The sequence below is a fragment of the Ptychodera flava genome (assembly GCF_041260155.1).
Source record: "Ptychodera flava strain L36383 chromosome 23 unlocalized genomic scaffold, AS_Pfla_20210202 Scaffold_23__1_contigs__length_28996876_pilon, whole genome shotgun sequence".
NCBI lineage: Eukaryota > Metazoa > Hemichordata > Enteropneusta > Ptychoderidae > Ptychodera > Ptychodera flava.
This window is the reverse complement of record NW_027248277.1, coordinates 1,358,702-1,382,084: the sequence shown is the minus strand read 5'-3', so window position 1 is coordinate 1,382,084 and position 23,383 is coordinate 1,358,702. Positions and strand designations below refer to the sequence as shown.

At 38.1% G+C, this 23,383-nt stretch overlaps 1 long non-coding RNA gene across 1 annotated transcript; it reads left to right on the top strand.

The window, feature by feature from the left end:
- Positions 1-303: 303 nt before the first annotated feature.
- On the top strand, positions 304-13,553 carry LOC139123911 (uncharacterized). Its single transcript, XR_011549788.1, has 2 exons — positions 304-432; positions 12,899-13,553. It is a non-coding gene; the product is annotated as an uncharacterized lncRNA (long non-coding RNA).
- The last annotated feature ends 9,830 nt before the right edge of the window (positions 13,554-23,383 follow it).

Below are 23,383 nucleotides of genomic sequence, written 5' to 3'. Positions count from 1 at the left end.
TTCATATCTACGTCACAAGTGAACTATCATGTTATACGTAGCGCGTTTCGAGGCTTACTTACCAGTTAAATCCGCAGTTCCTTTTTCTTCATAATCGAGTGAAGATGCTCGCATTCAAGGCAGCTGACAGAAAACCTATTCGGATATTTTGAGTCTCGATCTCATTGCACCGTTAAATTCAGCGCCAAGCGAAGAGTAAGGTTGATTGGCTCCCTAGCTTCCGTTCGTTCCGCGTTGAAAACAGACGCCTGATTAACCAATCAGAAGATTGTTTCGTTAATAATCAGCCAAGCTGTGAGGAGGCATTGACCTCGTAAAATAAACCTCACAGAAGTCTTTTGCCGTTGATGTGTGACCATGGAGCTACAAACTGTTACTACGAGGCAACTACGGAAACATACTAACTAGTACATGGCTGATCAAGAAAACCTGGTAGGTAATGACTGTTTCACACTTGTTGAGTACGATTTACTTTTTGGTGGTCGAGACCGGAGTGCTCGTAGAGTTGCTTGGAATTGTTGATGATCGAAGGCCTGAAGGCTGAACCTCACACTCAAGCATCGCTGCGCGAGGCCCAAACAAGGTTGTCTCGCCTTGGGTTTTGTCGAATGCCACTGAAGTGTAACACGTTGGTCTATTGTATGTGGATGGCTGTATCACATTCCCTTCAGGCTGTATGTTACCGGATCCGCTATCGTGGTGCCCGGTAACACACTCTGCTGCAGCTGATAGGCCTAAACGATACATTTTGACACAAGACCTTGTAGACATACAAACGTTCAAGTGAACTTTAGTGACGTGTGAAGTTAGCCCTTGAATAATGTCGAAATCTACAAATGCACAATTTTTTTGCGAGTGAAATGAATGCAATATTGGGTTCTTATATAGCGCACATATCCACAAATACATGTGCTCAAGGCGATATAAATTTCGATGTACTATTCATACGCTTTATTACAGAACGTGTGTTGGCTAGGTTAAATCACCGGTGGGTGGGTGGTTGGGTGGAAGGACGGTGGTTTACGTTGGTGGTTCGAAGTTGTTCATGTTGACGGATCAGCACATTGGTATAGATAATATCGTCTAACATCTAAGTCAGAGTCGTTTGGGGGGAAATAATTACCGCTGTACTCAGAATGCCTTTATACCGGTATAAAAGCCCAAAAATTGATGCATCAAAGGCCATTTAGAGTCTGTAAATTTCTTAGCTGTAGCTTCATTGTTTCTAAATTTTTGCTGCAGGGTCCTGGTCGTTCTGCTCGTGCGTACACAGCTGTTTAGGGAGCCGTATATTACGGCCTGGGGGTCGGAGGTACTACATTGGAAAATCCGAAATTTCGAGTCCCACCAAGCCAATTTGACTAACCCACTAACACAGAAATTTTGGTTTACCTGCACCCAACTAACACTGTAACAAGATCGAGATATAAAAGCTCACTTAACAACCAGTATCCAACGATATATTGTTTAATTTGGATGGGTAGCATGTCATTATGGTAGTGTTAAATGTCCAAATGGTTGTTGAACTCTAGTCAATTAAAATATACATTTCTGTGATAATACAAAGGATGAATTCACAACAGTTCAGTTTTGTCCTAGATCCAGTGCACTGATAATGGTATTTCTCGAGAACATTTCTCCATTACCCAGCCTCTTCCACCCCTGGTCACAACGTAGAAAATTACTGTGTGACATCCTCATTTTCACTTGTTTCAGTAGTTTTCGTAGAACACTAATGTGTAACATCCTCATTTTCACTGGTGCCATCATCAGGCTGATGATGCACTTTCTTCTGTTTCACAGTCAGTATTGCTGGTAGTGGCCGCTACTTGCAGTTGTTTGCCTTGTTTATGTAGTTAATGTTTATTGTTCTGTTAAAGTCTTTGTTTCCTTTATATTTACCATGTATAAGAGAAAAATATATAATATCGAATGATCATTATGTCATTGAGGACAAAATAAGGAAGACAAAGATAAACATTTTGAGTGCCCACTTGGTAGCTTCAAAGTTTTGAATGACCCCCAGATTGAAAATACTGACAGTTCCCTTGCTTGCTGCCAAAGGCCATCGCGTTCATTGCATTAGATATTGCAAAAGTATGGTGCTTTGATTTCACTGTGTTATAAAGGGAAAGTGGCTTTAAACATCACTCATCTCGTCTTGTATGTGCTTTAGTGTGTTTAGTGTCTGAAATGCTTTGGCTGTTGGTGTGAAAATTAACAACGAATCGTTAATTTTAAAATAAGCCATGGCGAGACGTGGGCGTAGTCAGATGTGTCTTTGACAACCTTGACTCTTTTTATCCCCACGTTTCGAAACTAGAGCGGTCTCTTCCTCAGTCGCCTAAGATATATGTATATCTTTTTTGTTTATGTCACGTCGATATTGTTGATCTCCTGTTCTTCTAGCAATGAAACCAGAATATTTATGTTTGGATCGTCATGTGTTCGTTCGTTCATTGACTTGTTCCTAATACAAAAATGCCGTGGACTTTGGCCTGTATCAGTATATCGCCAATATTTGGATTTATTTTGTATGCGATGATCGGTTGTTGTGGAAATATTTCATTTAGGCTTAGTGTTTCGTCCTTGTCTATGTGTTCCCAGTTTTCGCACATTGCTGCTTTTTATAGCTTGTGTTCTTATATATATTGTTGCGCTAATTTTCGTTGTGAAGACTAGTGTTTTCTTTGTTTCTTCGTTTGTTCGCTTGTGTTCTATCGCGTAATTCGTGCGGCGAACTGTGCTTGCGATGTGACTGGACATTTCCTGTTGTTTTAGCCACATTCCATTAATCTTGCATAAAGTGTATTGACCTTTGAAACAAAGTCATTTTTGTGTTGCAAGTTCTGATGTATCTTAGTGTTTCGCCTTTCGGATCAGGCTTTTAAAGCGTAGATTTCGGGTGGCCTGATGTTTTATGTAAGAATTCAAATCTGTCGATTTGTGTTCTTAGTTTTACGTGGAGTCCATCGAGACTTGTGTTTGAATTTGTCTTTTTTTGGTCAATTTTTTGTCGCATAATGTATTGGATTTTCCTTCTCCTAATGTTTGCGTCTTGTATGAGATGAACTCTGTGAGGACGATTTGGTGTTGGGATGAATTTCAACCCTTACCCAGTGCATTGATTTTGCTGTTTAACTTGTGTAATGATAGATTTGTGATGAATCTAAGATTCGTGTTGTTATTTATGTTTATGCTATGTTCGGCATTTGTACGGAGTTTCATTGTGTTTGAGATAATATGGTGTCTCCTCTTGTGCCGTCTTTTTCTGGCAATTTTGTTGTTTTTCCTTTTTCTGTGTTTTGGTGACACAGTATTGTGTAATTTGTATATTGCATTTGTGTTACGGTAGTTCTTGTTTGGAGAATTTGCTGGCCTTGAAAAAGGCCGTCTGCTATGGGTTTCAAAGACAGACCAGTAATAGTTCGCACTTTGCAGCTGTTCATTTTTGGGCAGATTGTTCAGAGCGGGTTTTTCTGTCGAGTCATGTTGCTTCTGATGTTGCTTTCAATACTCAATTTCTGCTATTTCAATTTTGGTTGCTTCGAGATAGTTTTCAAGCTCAGGATTGGGCCTATCCGTGCCAAAGCGAAATTTTAAACAGTAGCGCAGAGGGAAATTTCAAACAGTAGAGGGAAAACGTTTCGTAGTAGAGAAATTCGAAACAGTAGAGTGAAATTTTAAACACCAGAAACATATTTTTAACAGTAGAGAAATTGAGAAATTTTAAACGGCCTAGAGAGAAATGTCAAATACTAGAGAGAAATTTCAAACAGTAAGCTTAGAGAGAAAGTTTAAAGTTTAGAGAGAAATTGCAAATAGTAGAGAGAAATATCAAACAGAAAGATTAGAGCGAAATTTTAAACAGTGTGGAGAATTCTTGTTTCCGTCCATGTAACAAGATTCTGAGGTGTAACCAGCAGTTTTGTCATTCAGCATGCAGCAGCTGTGGCGGGAGGCTTATGTATAGCTCGCCCAGCTATGAAATTTCAGTAAAGTGCGATCTGTCTTGCGTAAAGCGACAGTTTACTGTTCGAAGTAGAAGGGTTTTTGATTAACATATTTATTGTAAGATACTCCTCTCCGTCACAGGTGTACATAGCCTCATAGCCAGCACAGCGTGCGGTAAGCTCGCTGAGCTTACACCGACGACCGGTCCACTCGTGCCGTGCTGTTGTTCCACGACGGTGACTGGGAACGTGACCCCTGATCATGAGACATTGCTGCCTAAATGCAGCGCGCGCACGGCCGATGCGATCGAGCTGATTGATATGTTTTAGTACAAGGAAAATATATGGGTGCTTTTTGATTTATATTATTTTTTAAGTTAATTTAGTTTTTATAACTTTATTTCTTGCAAATCTTGCTTGAAACTATAGAAGCTGAGCCGTAACGCATGACGTACGGATAACGCAATCACAAGAATCATGGGATTGCAATGGCAGCGACCATGATGCCGTCAAGAGTTAAATAAGCTTATCGTGCTATACTGACCCACGCATATCAGTGGGCGGCCTCCGGCCGCCCTCGGCGGCCCTTTGTGCGAGATAGTATCGAAGGAAAGGTAGAGGGGATCGAGGTGACCATGACAGACAGGCTGAGGTGACTAGAAGCACAAACCTGTAATCGTCAAGGAGATTGGCATCTAGCATCGAACGCTCAACTACATAATATGTAACAGGTCTGACCTGAGAGCGAGCGCAGCGTAGGGTATATCGTCATTGATGTTTTCATGCTAATTTCTGTGTTTGATGCATGATGCATATCTTGGCCATTGAGGTTGAATTGTTGTCAATTGTTTTCTAGAATAACATTTATAGCAATTTAACTCGGAAATGCCAAGTTCACTAACGAAAATTATTTAAAACTGGTAAATTATATGATTCCGATCAGTTTATTATATTAAACAGGGGCGGGAACAGAGGCAGTCTAATGTAAAACACGTACTTGATATTCCCGTCGGTAGCTCTCAGCACACGATTTTTAATTCTCGCGTGAGTTGACCGTTCGTTCTCGCGAGAGTAGGCTTGTTTCAAAATGGCGGCGCCTAGTGATGACCGAACCGGGCCTTCAAAAGTGATCGAAAATAGTCATTTTGAACCAAATTTCACACTTTCTTTGAAACAGAGAGATTCTTTTGTCGGAAATATACATTGTTGAGTAGGATTTGTGGTAGATGATATCTTTAACTTCACGAGATCCGTGTAAAAGTATTCAAAATGGCCGCCTCCATGGAAGTGCTCTCTTTTCAAACTCGTAGGTATATAGAGATTCCATTCTAAATTTCTTGTACACACGTTAGTCTTAATGCTCGCTTCGCGAGCGGCCTTCGGCCGCTCTCGCTGCGCTCGCTATAATATTGATACATCCAATGAAATAAGGGGCTATCGATAATAAAAGCTGACGTACGACAAACGTAATTCTTTCGTTTAGGGGGGAGGGGGTAAGAGCTCATTTCGTTTTGTGTGCGTCAAAATCACATAAGGATTTTCTATTGTTTTCGAAGTGCGACTTTGCAGCAAGAATGCAAAACTACCTTCGCGTTCATCAAGAACAGAATGACCACAAAATACGGAGACGGAAAAGACAACGAAAAGACATGAATGTGAAATAAAAACTTGTATCCTTTTTCAACGTGAAACATGTATGTGAAACATTCATCCTACATCCTAAATACATTAAAATGTTCCGTCTAAAAAGTGAAACGCGTAAAGTGGAGGTTTATTAATTAATGTGCACTTCCGGTATTTTTTCATGGGCGTGCGGATCGGAGAGGTGCGTGTGGGTTTGTCAGAAACGGCATCATAATACGAAATTGATTTCGCATAAGAACTTTCGTTTTGAGGGGGGAGGGAGGGGGTTTCAAGTAAAACGAAGGAATTACGTTTCTTGTGCGTCAGCTTTTATTATCGACGGCCCCTAAGTGCATTCCTCTAAAACTTCGTGGGTTGCTATGAAACCGAGGCTCCTCAGAAAGGTTTCCGACGACGACGCGCTGGCGACTAGTTGTAGATACTGTGTATCTTTCTATGTGCAACCTGCCAACCAACGTCTTCATCGTAATCCTAGCTACATGAATACGTACCTATAATGAGGGATTCGTACGATTCGCTCAAAAAGAATGGACAATATGATGTTGTGTGATTCAAACAGCTAATTTGGCCCAGTAAAATGTATGCTAGAATTTCATTACGACAACTAAAAATTGTAAATGTTAACAACAGATCAGGGTGACAAAAATAGTTTTGGCGGTTAGGTTGAAAGCTGCTATTATTGTACAACAGTCTGCACAATACATATGCCCACCATCAAAAATAAAGCAGGCTTTCCAACACCATTTCTGGTGCAAAGACGCATCTGAGAACTTTACATGAAAGGAGTTTCTTATGGTAAAACTTCATTGACAACCGAATCAAGTCTCTAAAGCAACATCGTACAGTTTCTGCTGTACTGTGTGTAAGGGAGCCTTCAGTAATTACAGGTGGGGGTTTACCGGGCCGGGGAGTTTGGTGGAGAGTCACTTTTTTATCACAACTGGAAGTTGTGATATAGAGGTGGTTTCAACCGGTGTTTGATGTCGTCCATTTCCGTAAACGACAAAAAGTCAAAAACTGCTGAACAGACTGCGTTGATATTTGATACCGATACTTAGACTGGTTCCAAGGTTCCGATTCTGAAAAAATGGAGCCAAACGGAGCGGCGGTTAGATAGTTTTGGGAAATTTCTAACCCCCCTTTTTAACTAATTGATTTTAGGGGTCTTTCATATATGTAGTTTTGGAATGTACACCAATCCTGCATTGTGGACTTATGGGTTGTGGAACAGAAATGAGGTTTTGATGAATGTTAGAAATATGCAGGATGGCTGATTCGAAGTATAAGAGATTTCTATGCTCTTTGGGCATCAAAAGCAATAAAAAAAACATATTTCATAGTTTAGATTCTCACTTTTGAGATGACCCTAGGCATTTGTTAAGTAAACATCCTTGAGTCAATATACAGACTTTGACATTCCAGAGATTAAGTATCCACGACCTCACATGTTACAGTCTTTCACTACAATGGTATGGCCCAAACCCATTGTTATCAATGGTGAGTGTGGACCTGTCTACAGGAAATTGGGGTGAACAGGTTAGACAATGCCGTTACAAGTTGTAGGTTAGTTATCAAGGTAGCACCAGCATAGAGTCCTGAGCATCTGTCCATGTGTTCTCACAGGAAATTACAGGGAAAAAAATTATTTGAGAAGTTTCTCTCCTTTAAATAGAAGTATATTACAATTTAAACCTGTCATGGATGGATTGCTCTCAAATGATCTGAAACACAGTTATTGCCCATTAGCAACAAATCTATAGCAAGATTTATGTAAAGTTCATGAACTTACACAAGGTATTAGACAAAAGATGACCATGACTTTGCTTCTTTTCAACATTTATTTCATTCAGATTTCCTCAGCTTAGTGTATAATTTTGTAATCTTAATTACTGTCAACTTAGCTTTACTACACTTATTCTAACCTCATTATTCTTACACTACTGTTATACCTTAAAACCACAAAATTTCAAGAGATGCATATATGATTGTCACTTAACAAACAATTTACAAATATGTCTTCTGCTTTTTTCTCCATATACATATACATGTCTCTTTTCTCATAAAAATGGGCTTAAAATCGCAATGTGAAAAATAATCTTTCAGCTATATGTTGCTCATTGACTTCGTGGTCTGTCTAATTCACAGTGAGTGGGGTTGTTGATAAATGCCTATAGTACTAGGCGGTCATTATGTCCAAGCGCCATTGGCGGTATTTTTTAACATAATGACCATAGGTCATTAGTACAACTGGTAGTTGTGATATAGGGTTAGCTTCAACCGGTGTCGGACAGTGTCCATTTTCCGTAAACGACAAGAAGTCAAAAACTGCTGAACAGACTGCATTGATATTTGGTACTGATATTCAGACTGGTTCCAAGGTTCCGATTCCGAAAAATGGAGCCAAACGGAGCGGCGGTTATATAGTTTGGGGAAATTTCTAACCCCCCCTTTTAACTAATTGATTTTAGGGGTCTTTCATATATGTAGTTTTGGAATGTACACCAATCCTGCATTGTGGACTATTTAATGAGTTGTGGAACAGAAATGAGGTTTTGATGAATGTTAGAAATATGCAGGATGGCTGATTCAAAGTATCAGAGATTTTCATGCGCTTTTGGTAATAAAATTGATAAAAAACAACATATTTAATATTTTAGATTTCTCCCATTTGTTATGACCCTTAACATTAAGTCTTGATGACATAACTAGCTGCTGGACCTGTTTACTGGCGCATTGATTTAAAGACAAAGATCGTTTTATTTTGTGATAAGGACGTGTGATTTCGTAAAACATAGTCTATTAGCCTGGAAATGTGATTTTTGCGACTATTGTTTACCCCACTGACAAACAGTGTGGTTTGAAAATGGCTGGAATTCGCTACTTTGGGACTTTGTTTTGTGTGTGCATTTGGATAAATAACGTGTATGGTGTGATCAATCCGTTCAATGAGAGAACAAAGGACTCTTACAACAGCACACAAATGAACCGCAGACCAACTTTGATAAGCCCCTATCACTTTCCCTCCAATCTTCCAATATCCCTTGGAAAACTCTGAGGTACTTTGGTCAGAAAACATACACTGTGCCTGCTGTGCTATCTCCATTCGATCTCCCTATGCAAGCTTCTGCATGGATCGCACACTTGTTATATATTACAAAACAATGGGACACTGGAGGTCCCGAGACAGTATGTATGTGTGTATGTATGTATGTACGTACGTACAGTATGTCTTTCAACATCAAAAACACGCAAACCACTGCACGTTTCAGCTTGGTATTTGGTGTGTGGATGCATCCTGGGCTATAGATGGGATTTTGTTCAAATGAAGTTTGCATTGCCAAAATTATGCAAATGAGCTTACAAAATGTGAAAATGGTAAAGAATTAATAACTCTAGAACCGCTGTTTTGATTGCTTTGAAAATTTGTGTGCAAGTACCTTAGGTGAACCTTATACAGTTTTATGAATATTGTGAAGATATCTTTAATTTTGTATTTTTGCTGAATTTTTTGGTGATTTTTCTCATTTTCAGTAAAAATTCTTCTCTGAAACTGCCAGCCCAATCGCTTTCAAATTTGGGTTGGATCTTTGCGCAGGTGTTACTCTTCTAATTTGTTGAAATTATGACAAAATTTGGAAAATTACTATTTTGGAGCAATTTGTCATTTTTGGTCAAAAAATCTTAAACAGTATTTTCTTTTTAAAACCCCTGGACAGGCAGCTTTTATATTTGGTACACAGATGTACAGAGATGACAATAGTTAGATATGTGGAAATTGTCCTGAAATATATAAATTTGTATTTTTAAGACAATATTGTCATTTTTGGTGAAAGAAAACTTGTTCTCAAAATAACTTGCTTGATAGCTTTGTAATTAGGTATAAAGTCCCGAGGGATGTTATTAGATAAATTTTCTGCTCAAAGTGATGGGAACCCCCCATATTTGTATAGTTCAGGTAATTTTCTCAGTTTGTGACCTTAAATGACCACACCAACCAGGATATATTATGAGACAGTTTCGAAGGCTGTGAACATAATTTGTCATATTTGGTATCAATTTGTAGGAAAATTTGATTGAGAAAACAAAGCTGAGGTAAATTTTTTCATTGCGGACTAATTTTTGCAACTACTCTATGTAAGACATACAAGGATGAGAAATTTGGATCCAGGATAATTCCAGATGTTGTAATCACCGCCCACAGTGGAAGGCATTTCACTATCTGTAACTAACTTAAGTGCTTTTTACATTAGAACGATAACACTCATCCATTTTAATTAAAAACTCCCCAAGGTTGTAAATATATTTCCTGTCATCTGGCATTATGTAATACCAAGGGATGGAACATTTGATATTCAGGAGGGGGTAGGGTCTAGAAGATTGATGAGGTAGCATTACTTTTTTACCAGATCCCTTGTACATTTTTTACCACTCCCACCTTTTCTTTTTATCAAGCCTTCTCTGTCTATTTTTTGTTGTTGACATTTGCTTATGTATTTAGGATCTGCTTGTCCCATTGCTATAGAAGTCGATATGCATGTTTCCAAAGATGACCTCCAGTACCTACCTTTCAGACCTTATTTGCTTTTGTCATTCTTGTTTTTCCTGGTTTAAATATTTCTCGAATAGACCAATTCAAACTGAATGTGAGCACACTGTCCTTGACGGTATTTTTTACAAAATACTACCTGCTTGATTTTTTAATACTGTTCAGTGTTTATATATTGAATAAAATTTGTTTACAGTTAAAATCCATACTTGTCCCATGTCACTTTTTCCCCAGCTGTCAGCTATTCTTTAACATTTGAAGTGCAGGCAAAATCAACAACTTCTCCTCTATGTCAGTATGTAGAGCTAACCCATTCAAACTCCCATATGTGCCAGTGAAAACTCTTCTTGTAGGTTTGAGATTGCCTGTCTTTGAGTTGGTCTGTATGTATATGATATGATTGTGTGGGTGTGTGTACATGTACTGACAAACTCCAAACCACAGCACCTACCCATTCAGTATTTCATGTACAGGTTGTACCCAGAGATAGAGTAGTTTCACAATGTGCCAGTTGTGATCAAGTGCCATTGGCGCTATTTTTTAAAACTGTCCAAGAAAGAGGTCTTTTTAGCTGACATTTGGTATATGTATATATACAAAAGAGAGCTCATATGGTAGGTCGGCAGCGTCTGTGTGTATGTATATGTGTAGGTTACACTTTCAGGTATGTTAGTACATTCGGACTATGTCCGTCCACATCAAAGACTACAAAACAGCAACACAAACCATTTAGTATTTGGTTTATTGGTGCACCCAGTGGTGGAGATGTGAATTTGTTCAAATTAATGTGTCAGTGTCAAAAATATGCAAATGATGTAAAACAAGGGAAAATCCTGGAAATTGTAAAAACTCTGTAACTAAAGGCCAGATTTAGTTAAAACTTGGTATGCAGATTTTTTAAGGTGACTTTAGTTAGATTGTTGAAATTGTGGTGAAATTTTGCTAGTTGTATTTTTAGGCAATTTGCCAATTTTTGGTCATTTTTTTTTGTCTGATAGCTTTAATAGCCAGTAGACATGTTCTTAGGGGTTATCCTAATGTAATTTTTTCATGAAATTTGCAATATTGCATTTTTGGTGTAATTTTTTAGCTCACATTTGGTTATACCAATGTGAGTTTATCGTATAAGCTGAAGTTGATGGCGTCTGTATGTATGTGTGTATGTATGTATGTATGTATGTATGTATGTATGTATGTATGTATGTATGTATGTATGTATGTATGTACGTACAGTATGTCCGTCAACATCAAAAACACGCAAACCGCTGCACATTTCAGCTTGGTATTTGGTGTATGGATGCATCCTGGGCTATAGATGGGATTTTGTTCAAATGAAGTCTGCATTGACAAAATTATGCAAATGAGCTTACAAAATGTGAAAATGGTAAAGAATTAATATCTCGAGAACCGCTGTTTGATTGCTTTGAAAATTTGTGTGCAAGTACTTTAGGTGAACCTTATACAATTTTATGAATATTGTGAGGATATCCTTAATTTTGTATTTCACTGAATTTTTGGTGATTTTTTCATTTTCAGTAAAAGTTCTTCTCTGAAACCACCAGCCCAATCGCTCTCAAATTTGGGTTGGATCTTTGCAAGGGTGTTACTCTTCTAGTTTGTTGAAATTATGACGAAATTGGGAAAATTACTATTTTGGAGCAATTTTGCCACTTTTGGTCAAAAAATCTAAAACAGTATTTTCTTTTTAAAACCCCTGGACAGACAGCGTTTATATTTGGTACACAGACGTACAGAGATGACAATAGTTAGATATGTGGAAATTGTCCTGAAATATACAAATTTGTATTTTTATGACAATATTGTCATTTTTGGTCAAGAAAACTTGTTCTCAAAATTACTTGTTTGATAGCTTTGTAATTTGGTACAAAGTCCCGAGGGATGTTATTAGATAAATTTTCTGCTCAAAGTGTTGGGAAACCACTAAATTTGAATATTTTAGGTAATTTTCTCAGTTTGTGACTTTAAATGACCTACACCAACCCAGAATATGTTGTGAGACAGTTTTGAAGGCTGTGAACATAATTTTGTCATATTTGGTATCAATTTGTAAGAAAATTTGATTCAGAAAACAAAGCTGAGGTGGATGTTTTCATTGTGTACCAATTTTTGCAACTTTTCTATGTAAGACATACAAGAACTGATGAGAAATTTGGATCCAGGATAATTCCAGATGTTGTAATCACCACCCACATTGGAAGGCATTTCACCATCTGTAACTAACTTAAGTGCTGTTTTTATTAGAATGATAACACTCATGGCATTAACTAAAAACTCCCCAAGGTTGTAAATACATTTAATTTCCTGTCATCTGGCGTTATGTAATACCAAGGTATGGAACATTTGATATTCAGGAGGGGGTAGGGTCTCGAAGATTGATGAGGTAGCATTCCTTTTATACCAGATCCCTTGTACATTTTTTTACCCACTCCCACCTTTTCTTTTTATCAGACCTCTGTCTATTTTTTGTTGTTGACATTTGCTTATGTACTTAGGATCGGTCGGTAGCGTTTGCCTGATTTCATCGTGACGTAATCACCAATTGTTCGATGCAGGTACAGAATTAGGCCGGGTTGGATTTTTGCACTTCCATACTTGTTTAGGGGAGGGTTTGAGGACACACGCATTTAGTTTCATGCCCTTTTTTAATTATCCAAAGCCCCTAAGTTGTTAAAGATGCATATACTTCTAATGGAATAAGTTAAAGGTGCTAATTCTCTTCAAATGTTTATTTCAGAATCTTCAAAGTGATGGCTATCAATAAAGTGTACTGGTACATTGCCACGACATTTGCAGCTGAAGAGTTGATTTGTTTACATTGCCGAGGAATTTGAAGCTGATGTGTTCAATGAAGTACAGGTTTTGTTCACTAGTGTATATTGCCACGACATTTGCAGCTGAAGCTTGCAATGAAGTACAGCTCTTCTTGACTAGTGTACATTGCCGGGACATTCGTAGCTTTGGTGTTCAATGAAGTACAGCTTTTGTTGACTAGTGTACATTGCCACGACGTTTGTACTTGAAATGTTCTATGAAGTACAACTGTTGTTGAGTAATTTACAATCCCACGACATATGTAGCTGTAGTATATCTGTTCAGTGAAGCAGAGCTCTTGGTGGCTCGTGTAATTGCCACGACGTTTGTAGCTTAGGTGTATGTGTTCAGTGAAGTAGAGCTTTTTTGACTAGTGTAGACTGCCATGACATTTGTTGAGGCAGTGTTCAATGAAGTACAGCTTTTGTTAACTAGTGTACATTGTCACGACGTTTGTAGCTGAAGTGTATATGTTCAGTGAAGTACAGCTCTTGTTGACCGGTGTACGATGCCACGACATGTGTAGCTGAAGTGTTCAATGAAGTGCAACTGTTGTTGAGTAATGTACAATCCCACGACATACGTAGCTGTAGTGTATGTGTTCAGAAGCAGAGCTCTTGGTGACTGTGTTATTGCCACGACGTTTGTAGCTTAGGTGAATGTGTTCAGTGAAGTACAGGTCTTGTTGACCAGTGTACAGTGCCACGACATTTGTAGCTGAAGTCTTCAATGAAGTGCTACTGTTGTTGAGTAATGTACAATCCCACGACATATGTAGCTGTAGTGTATGTGTTCAGAAGCAGAGCTCTTGGTGACTGTGTAATTGCCACGACGTTTGTAGCTTAGGTGAATGTGTTCAGTGAAGTACAGGTCTTGAGGACGAGTGTACAATGCCACGACATGTGTAGCTGAAGTGTTTAATGAAGTGCAACTGTTGTTGAGTAATGCACAATCCCACGACTTATGCCGTGACACTTTCATTGTCACAACATTTGTAGCTGCATTGATTGCTGAAGTAGAGCTCTTGTTGACTAGTGTACTTTGCCATGACAATTGTAGGTAGTGTCGATGTAGTACAGCTGCTGTTGACTAGTGCACATTACCACGACTTTTGTAGCCGAAGTGTTCAATGAAGTACAGCTTTTGTTGACTTTTACAATAAAGTTAACTACTTTTCAAGAAAAATCTGATTTTGTGTCTTAAATTTTCCACATTAGAACTGGAAAATATGAATTAGAATCTGTTGGTTCTGTCAGCAATATTTTTGTCTAACGAGAGCAAAAAAAATAACATCTTCTTCAAGATTGAGTAAAAAATGATAGTTATAATCAAATTCTTTGCAAAGTTCATTTCGTGAATATTTGAGCACTTAAGGAGTCATACTCAGAAGACGCTAGACGCCATTGTTAACGTTTGGCGTGGTGTGGCGTCCCGTCGCGTCGCTTACATCTGTACATCGTACCATTCCTACCCCTTGCTGCGAAAACGAGCCCTGCCACTCCTTGACGTGTTCAACTGGGAGTGGGGGCTGCGATGTGAAGAACTGAAATATCGCACAGGATAGTATTACACATGCACTATGCCGATGCGCACGGAATTTCGAACGGCGCGAATTTGAACGCCAATTTTCGATCTTTACAGAAATAATTTCTATACACTTGGTCCAAAGTCCATTTAGCATCTATCCATCGGAAGATGTCTAGGTATTCCTCAAGTTTACCTACTTTTAACGGGTTTTTCCAACTGTAACCGACGATCGCCTTGAAATCACCGCCATCTTGAATTTTAGCTGCATGACCCATGACGTCATGCAAGTCTCGCACGTTCCCGTTCTAGTTTATTTGCATTCAGACGTAAACAGACAGCACGTGCGCTCGACCATCGTCTTTCACTCTTTGCATTGTCAGCAACGTTGTGCATATTTTCGCAAAAAACCCCGGAAATGTAAATATTGTTAATAAAAGGAAATAAAAGAAAAGAAATTGGGAATGAGTTGTGTTTTTGCACTTTTTTTATATTTCATTTTTTTTTAAATTTGGAAGGGGAGGGGGCTTGACATGCATATTATGAAAGAGTCTTTGTTTTATAAATGTATAAAAATAGTTGTATAAAAATAATTGTATAATGCAGGCGCACATAACGACATCTTAAGTCGTTAATACTCCTAAAATATTTGGTTTCTCAAACATTACCGTACCAAGACCCACTGCAATTTGCTTACCGCCAACACAGGAGTACGGAAGATGCAGTTCTCTGTCTTCTACTAATATCCTCACACCGACCTTGATACTTCCAATGCGTCTGTTCGAATTTTATTTGTGGACTTCTCAAGTGCATTTAATACTATTTCACCAAACTTATTAATCAGAAAATTGAAAAATATATCAGTAAACAGGCAGTTAATTCATTGGGTTGCAGATTTTTTGGTTAGGAGACCACAGTATGTCAAGGTAAATTCAATATGATCGCATGTGCAATTGACAAATACTGGCTCGCCTCAAGGCTCGGTTATATCACCGTCATTATTTACCATATTTACATCTGATTGTACCCCCATACATGCGGACAGTAATGATAAGCTTTACAAATTTGCTGACGACAAGGCTTTAATTGGCCTCATTACAGCAGATCAGGACACAATCTATAAGCAAGAAGTGGACAGATTGGTTACATGGTGTGATGATAATAACTTAAGCTTGTTTTTGAATGTAAAGAAAACAAAAGAAATGATAATTGATTTCAGGAAAAACAAAATCAGTCCACCTCCGTTAAAAATCAAAGGTGAGGAGGTTGGAAGGGTAAATAGTTATAGATATCTTGGGATCCTTCTTACAAACATGGTTTCTTGGGATATAATAATAATAATAATAATAATAATAATAATAATAATATATAATAATAATTTTATTGTCATATATATACGCTATTGCACATACAATGAAATACATCTTGGTTTTGCGAAAACAAAAGGACAGACAGTGAGATAAAAAAAAACAGGGAATAAAAGAGCAATACAAAATAAAACAAACATAATTAAAAATAAACATATTAGAATAAAAGCGCCGACTTCAGAAGTACAAGTGCAGGAACTATGAGAGACGAGATGTGTGAGCTCTCACAGTACTCGATTTACATTCATTTAACATGCGAATGCTGTAGGGTAAAAACTGTTTAGGGACCGATTAGAACTTGGCTTGATTGAACGGTAACGTTCACCAGAACGCATAAGTTGTGTGCAGGGTGGTACTGATCATTGACAATGGAGACAGACTTTTTGAGAACACGGTCCTCGTAAAGACTGTCTAGCGATGGAAGATTACAACCAATAATTTTACTGGCGGTACTGACGATCCGTTTGAGTCGTTTCCGTTCATGGATGACCATGTGAATATGTTAAACCGTAAATGTCAGCAAAGATTGTATTTTCCGCGTAAGTTGCATAGATTTGGTGTATCTGGGAACATTTTGCATATGATTTACAGATCAACGGTTGAGTCAATCATCTGTTATTAACAGTTGCACATGTTTTTTGGGTTTTGCACATTTTTGATATTCTGAATTTTTTCAAGGTGCAGATCAATGATTGCGATAAAAATCACTTGTAATTAAAAAAATTAGTGGAATAATATCATAGAAGGCAACGACAATTCTGACAAGCTAGGCAATGAGAACTAAAATTTAGTATTCTCAATTTTACCAAAGTGTTTTCAGATAATTTGAACGATAATTTACAGCTTTCCATCAAATCTACTCTAAACCAGGAAAATAGCCAAAGGTGATTTTCTTGACATTTTTTGTTATAATTCATTATTGGACTGGCCATCACTGGTTAACTTGGTAGTTTTATCAACTTTTGCAGGTACCTTCTAGAACCTCTAAATTTTGATGGCAAATTGACAAACGGCCAAAATGACCAAAACGCTACTCTAACCAAATATTATAGAAAAACTGAACTAGTCATTTTCACTATGATATGGTGCATCCATTTACATTCACAGACGTGGTAAAAGACAATTCTGACTTTTGATAAACTTGACCTTGTGATAAATGTAAAATATACTGTGAAAAAAACTACATTGACACATATTGATGTACATACTTCAAATTTTTACGTTTATTTCAACATTTGACAAACCTGGAAAAAAATAAAGTGAAAAGACAGCAATAAACAAGATATTTTCTGCATTTTGGGATGTACATGAAGAAAAAGTCATTGTACAAGTTAAACATTTGACTACACATAATTGAAAGATATCTTAGGCTAAGATTTGAAGACCCCGACTAGTTCAGGGATTGCATTTGCCATCCCTGAACTAAAACATTGCACATTGGACTCTGGTTTGAAGACCCTAACTAGTTCAGGGATTGCATTTGACATCCCTGAACTAAAACATTGCACATTGGACTCTGGTTTGAAGACCCTAACTAGTTCAGGGATTGCATTTGCCATCCCTGAACTAAAACATTGCACATTGGACTCTGGTTTGAAGACCCCGACTAGTTCAGGGATTGCATTTGCCATCCCTGAACTAAAACATTGCACATTGGACTCTGGTTTGAAGACCCCGACTAGTTCAGGGATTGCATTTGCCATCCCTGAACTAAAACATTGCACATTGGACTCTGGTTTGAAGACCCCGAATAGTTCAGGGATTGCATTTGCCATCCCTGAACTATAACATTGCACATTGGACTCTCGTTTGAAGACCCTAACTAGTTCAGGGATTGCATTTGACATCCCTGAACTAAAACATTGCACATTGGACTCTGGTTTGAAGACCCTAACTAGTTCAGGGATTTCATTTGACATCCCTGAACTAAAACTTGCACATTGGACTCTGGTTTGAAGACCCTAACTAGTTCAGGATTTCATTTGCCATCCCTGAACTATAACATTGCACATTGGACTTGGTTTGAAGACCCAAACTAGTTCAGGGATTGCATTTGCCATCCCTGAACTATAACATTGCACATTGGACTCTGGTTTGAAGACCCAAACTAGTTCAGGGATTGCATTTGCCATCCCTGAACTATAACATTGCACATTGGACTCTGGTTTGAAGACCCTAACTAGTTCAGGGATTGCATTTGACATCCCTGAACTAAAACATTGCACATTGGACTCTGGTTTGAAGACCCCGACTAGTTCAGGGATTGCATTTGCCATCCCTGAACTAAAACATTGCACATTGGACTCTGGTTTGAAGACCCCGAATAGTTCAGGGATTGCATTTGCCATCCCTGAACTATAACATTGCACATTGGACTCTCGTTTGAAGACCCAAACTAGTTCAGGATTGCATTTGACATCCCTGAACTAAAACATTGCACATTGGACTCTGGTTTGAAGACCCTAACTAGTTCAGGGATTTCATTTGACATCCCTGAACTAAAACATTGCACATTGGACTCTGGTTTGAAGACCCTAACTAGTTCAGGGATTTCATTTGACATCCCTGAACTAAAACATTGCACATTGGACTCTGGTTTGAAGACCCTAACTAGTTCAGGGATTTCATTTGACATCCCTGAACTAAAACATTGCACATTGGACTCTGGTTTGAAGACCCTAACTAGTTCAGGGATTTCATTTGACATCCCTGAACTAAAACATTGCACATTGGACTCTGGTTTGAAGACCCTAACTAGTTCAGGGATTGCATTTGACATCCCTGAACTAAAACATTGCACACTGGACTCTGGTTTGAAGACCCCAACTAGTTCAGGGATTGCATTTGACATCCCTGAACTAAAACATTGCACATTGGACTCTGGTTTGAAGACCCAAACTAGTTCAGGGTTGCATTGACATCCCTGAACTAAAACATTGCAATTTGGACTCTGGTTTGAAGACCCAAACTAGTTCAGGGGTTTTTCCAGTACTGTCATGATTCTTTGACCCTGCTCACCCCGTCCCCTAAATAGAAAAGTCTCACTACACATTTCACTACTGTGTTGTTGTTTCACAAGATGTAGACAGTTTGATACTGGAATGTTGAGTTGCCTTCCCATGTAGGCAATGCATGCCAGTTCACATCCCATTAGTCATTACTGTTGATCAGCTGCATATACATGACATCTTTGTTTCAAGTTAGGTTATGTCACTTCTGTATCAAGAGATTGTGTAATCAATTTCTTTGGATGTGTGAGTCGATTTTGATTCTGTCAGACAACAAGAGGTTATGAAAACCTTACAAAATCTTAAAAAACTTCATGGAAATGTATAAAAGCTAGACTAATTGTGGTACGATTAAGAATGTAGCAGTTATTTTGTGGTGAATCATGACCTAATTAAATCAATGTACAACTAGACTGGCATACTTTGCTTTTAGAATGTTCTTAATTTTCGCCTTTAACTTGCGTCCTGCTGTCAAAGGATGGCTGATGCGAGGACTTGTTGATCCACCCATGGCTGTTTCTTACGCCCTTTGGTGACAAAACAGGGACTCCATACACTGTGTCATTTCCCTGAGTACCAGTGGATATTGAATGTCTCTTCATCTCTGGATACTACCTTGCTAATCTGAGAACCTCGGTGTAGTCAGGGCAGTAAACAGCCACAAAGCTGCCTGCTGCAAGAGATGAGAAGTCCAACTACAGTTTCCACATGCCTTGGCTGACGCTTTCCCTGTTTCCCAATTGTTATCTGAAAAAAAATAATAAAAAGATTAACAGTCACAAATGGAAGAAGTAAAACTATGAAGTGTTTAAAATAAGTAATAAAACTGATTTCTCTGATTTTCAGAGACGACACAATGTCAACAAGTCATCGTTGATGACACAGTCCCCACTTGTTAATGGGTACTTTGATTACATGTCCTCAGAGAGGATAGAGTCCTCTTTATAGGTCTGTGATAAAATACTTATGAATAAATTCGCTTGATACATGTCTGAGCTGTAGTTCAGGACATGAAAAAATCGTAATAAAATGGCCATATGGCGGCCTTATTGGATCGTATCACAGAACAAATCTATGTGCATATGTATGACAGACATCTAGCTCTATGGGTTTGCTCAGAATTAGATATATGCATAATTAATGAGGTACAGTATGAAGCATCATAAGGTCTCCCATCATACCATATATGAAGGGTGTACAACTTGTGGTTACTGAGTTATGGACAAATATGTATATTTGAGGTCAAAGGTCATCGAGGTCACGTGACATTTTGTCAAAATAATTGTATTGCTAAGTTATCCCTATATACCAAAAATCAGACCTCTAGCTCTATTGACTCGCTCAAATTAGATATGCACATAATTAATGAGGTACAATATGTGGCGTCATAAGGTGTCCCATCATACCATATATGAAGGGTGTAGCACTTGTGGTTACTGAGTTATGGACAAATATCTATATTTGAGGTCAAAGGTCACCAAGGTCACATGACATTTTGTCAAAAAAATTGTATTGCTAAGTTATCCCTATATACCAAAAATCAGAACTCTAGCTCTATTGGCTCGCTCAAAATTAGATATGCACATAATTAATGAGGTATAATATGTGGCGTCATAAGCTGTCCCATCATACCATATATGAAGGGTGTAGCACTTGTGGTTACTGAGTTATGGACAAATATGTATATTTGAGGTCAAAGGTCATCAAGGTCACATGACATTTTGTCAAAAAAATTGTATTGCTAAGTTATCCCTATATACCAAAAATCAGACCTCTAGCTCTATTGGCTCGCTCAAAATTAGATATGCACATAATTAATGAGGTACAATATGTGGCGTCATAAGCTGTCCCATCATACCATATATGAAGGGTGTAGCACTTGTGGTTACTGAGTTATGGACAAATATGTATATTTGAGGTCCAAGGTCACCAAGGTCACATGACATTTTGTCAAAAAAATTGTATTGCTAAGTTATCCCTATATACCAAAAATCAGACCTCTAGCTCTATTGGCTCGCTCAAAATTAGATATGCACATAATTAATGAGGTACAATATGTGGCGTCATAAGCTATCCCATCATACCATATATGAAGGGTGTAGCACTTGTGGTTACTGAGTTATGGACAAATATATATATTTGAGGTCAAAGGTCACCAAGGTCACGTGACATTTTGTCAAAATATCTGAGATATCTGCGTGAACGGATGGACTCATGGACACATGGACGGACATGACCCAATCTATAAGCCCCCTGGACTTCATCCGTGGGGACTAAAAACTGTGTCACTGCATCCTTTTTGCAATATGAATACGATGAGAAACTAAATTTTTATTTTTCTTGGCCTTATACATGGGAGTCTATGGACTGCCTTATACATGGGAGTCTATGGACTGCCTTATACATGGGAGTCTATGGAGACTGTCTTATACATGGGAGTCTATGGAGGTGAAAACTAAAAAGTCCTCTAACACGGCCAAATTTGATCGCATTGTGAAACAAATCGACGTGCATCTGTATGGGGTAGGGTACTATCCTTGTGCAAAGTTTGAAAGAAATTGACCTGGGCATCTCTGAGATATCTGCGTGAACGGACGGACGGACGGACGCACGCACGGACGCACGCACGGACGCACACACGCACGGACATGACCAAACCTATAAGTCCCCCCGGACGGTGTCCGTGGGGACTAAAAACTGACTGAATACAGCAGGTTTATATCATGGAATAAGTGTTACTTGTTATGTCAGTGCTTCATAAACCCTATAAAAGTAATCTTCTTAATCATGTTTGCTGCAAAACATCACAATATCAAAGTTTAAATATTGTACTTTAAATGAATTCTTGACAGCTTGGTGTGATTTGAAAACCGAGAAAGGGTTCTTTTTATGCTGTGACAGCTGTAATTTAGTGACATCAAAATAAAGAGTTCTCCCTCAATACGTTACTCACTTTACTTCCTACAAAGCCCTGACAATAATTTTAATTCATTGTTGCTGAGGATGGTTGCAGAAAATTAAATTATAGAGCTTTACATACCTACAAAGAGACATTTATAATAAAGGAAGTAGAACTGGCCTTCAAATTCACATCTAACCATGTTTAAGTTTGCTCACTATTTCTAATTTATTCCTGTCAGTACAGTTGTTTCAACAGTGAAAATTTGAAATCAACTAGGGTTCTTGTGGATCTTCTAAAGATCCATGTTACACAGCATACAAACTTAAAAATGATTTCTTTACTAGATAACTTCTAACTGAAGCAAGAACATTGTGATACTATATTAATTCTCTCCTTTCCCACAGAACATGCCTGTAGTTCAAACATTTTAACACATTGAGAATCACAGATGTACTTACATGAGTGTTATCTTCCTCAATTATAGCAGCCAATTTCTCTACCATTTCTTCAGTCTGTCCCGTCACATTTACTTCAGGAGGGCTTTTTCGTCTGTTATTGTAGTAGTCAACATTTTCTTTCAGTGGCCATGTGGACGCTTCTTCTAGAACCTGATTTGAGTATGAGTAGGAAGAAAACAGTTTTTACCATGAAACACTAGGAACAATAGGCATATACAATGTATATGGTAATAGGAAATAAGAATACTCTTTACTCGATACAAAGGCTGCTATCAGAACTATGGATTTGGTCAAAAACAGTATCCCTAAAATTCAATATTAGGTTTAATGAAACAAAATACGAATTCCATTGTTTTGTTATTATATTACCATGCCCTGTCCGTCGCATTTTAATTGGTCGAGGTGAACGTGACAGACCAAAAATAAACAATGATGGTTTGTTAACATGTCCATGAATATGCATAATACCATTAACAACTCACAGTATCATAAACATCGTAACTTTACAGCTAAAACGTAAATTGTGATTCTACAAAGATCATGATCAATCACAAAATAAATTGGAGTTCTTGTGGGTCAAGTTCAGATACCCTTTTCCAAAAAATTCTCCGGATTTGCAAAATATATACAGCATACCTGACAGTGCATCAGGTATTGCACTATTGACTGAGCTTGCATACAGCGCAGCACTTCACTTTTCAGTGAATACAACATTTGTGCAGTACAAGTTCTGGGGCGCCATTGACTTTTGCTGGGGAAATTTTTGTAAATTTTGATGCTTTTCTTGGGTTCATGGATGATATAATGGATATAACAAGCTCTGCCCTGACCATTAATGTTTATTTATGGGTGCGGGTGAGAGGAAAGCCAAATTAACTGGCTTGGCAAGCGTTGCCTGTTAATTTTTGGCTTTCCTCTTGCCGGCACCCACAAATACACATTCATGGTCAGGGCGTCGCCCGTTATTTCTGTGATATGCAGCTTCATTCAATTGAAACTGATGTAACACTTTATGATAAATTGTGATTGGTTACAGAAGAATACTTTACATGAAGACATACCTGCTCATATTTTTTAATGTTGTCAAAGAAACTTCTCCATGAAGCCTTTGCATAATCTGACCATAGCTATTCGGGACATGCTTCCTTA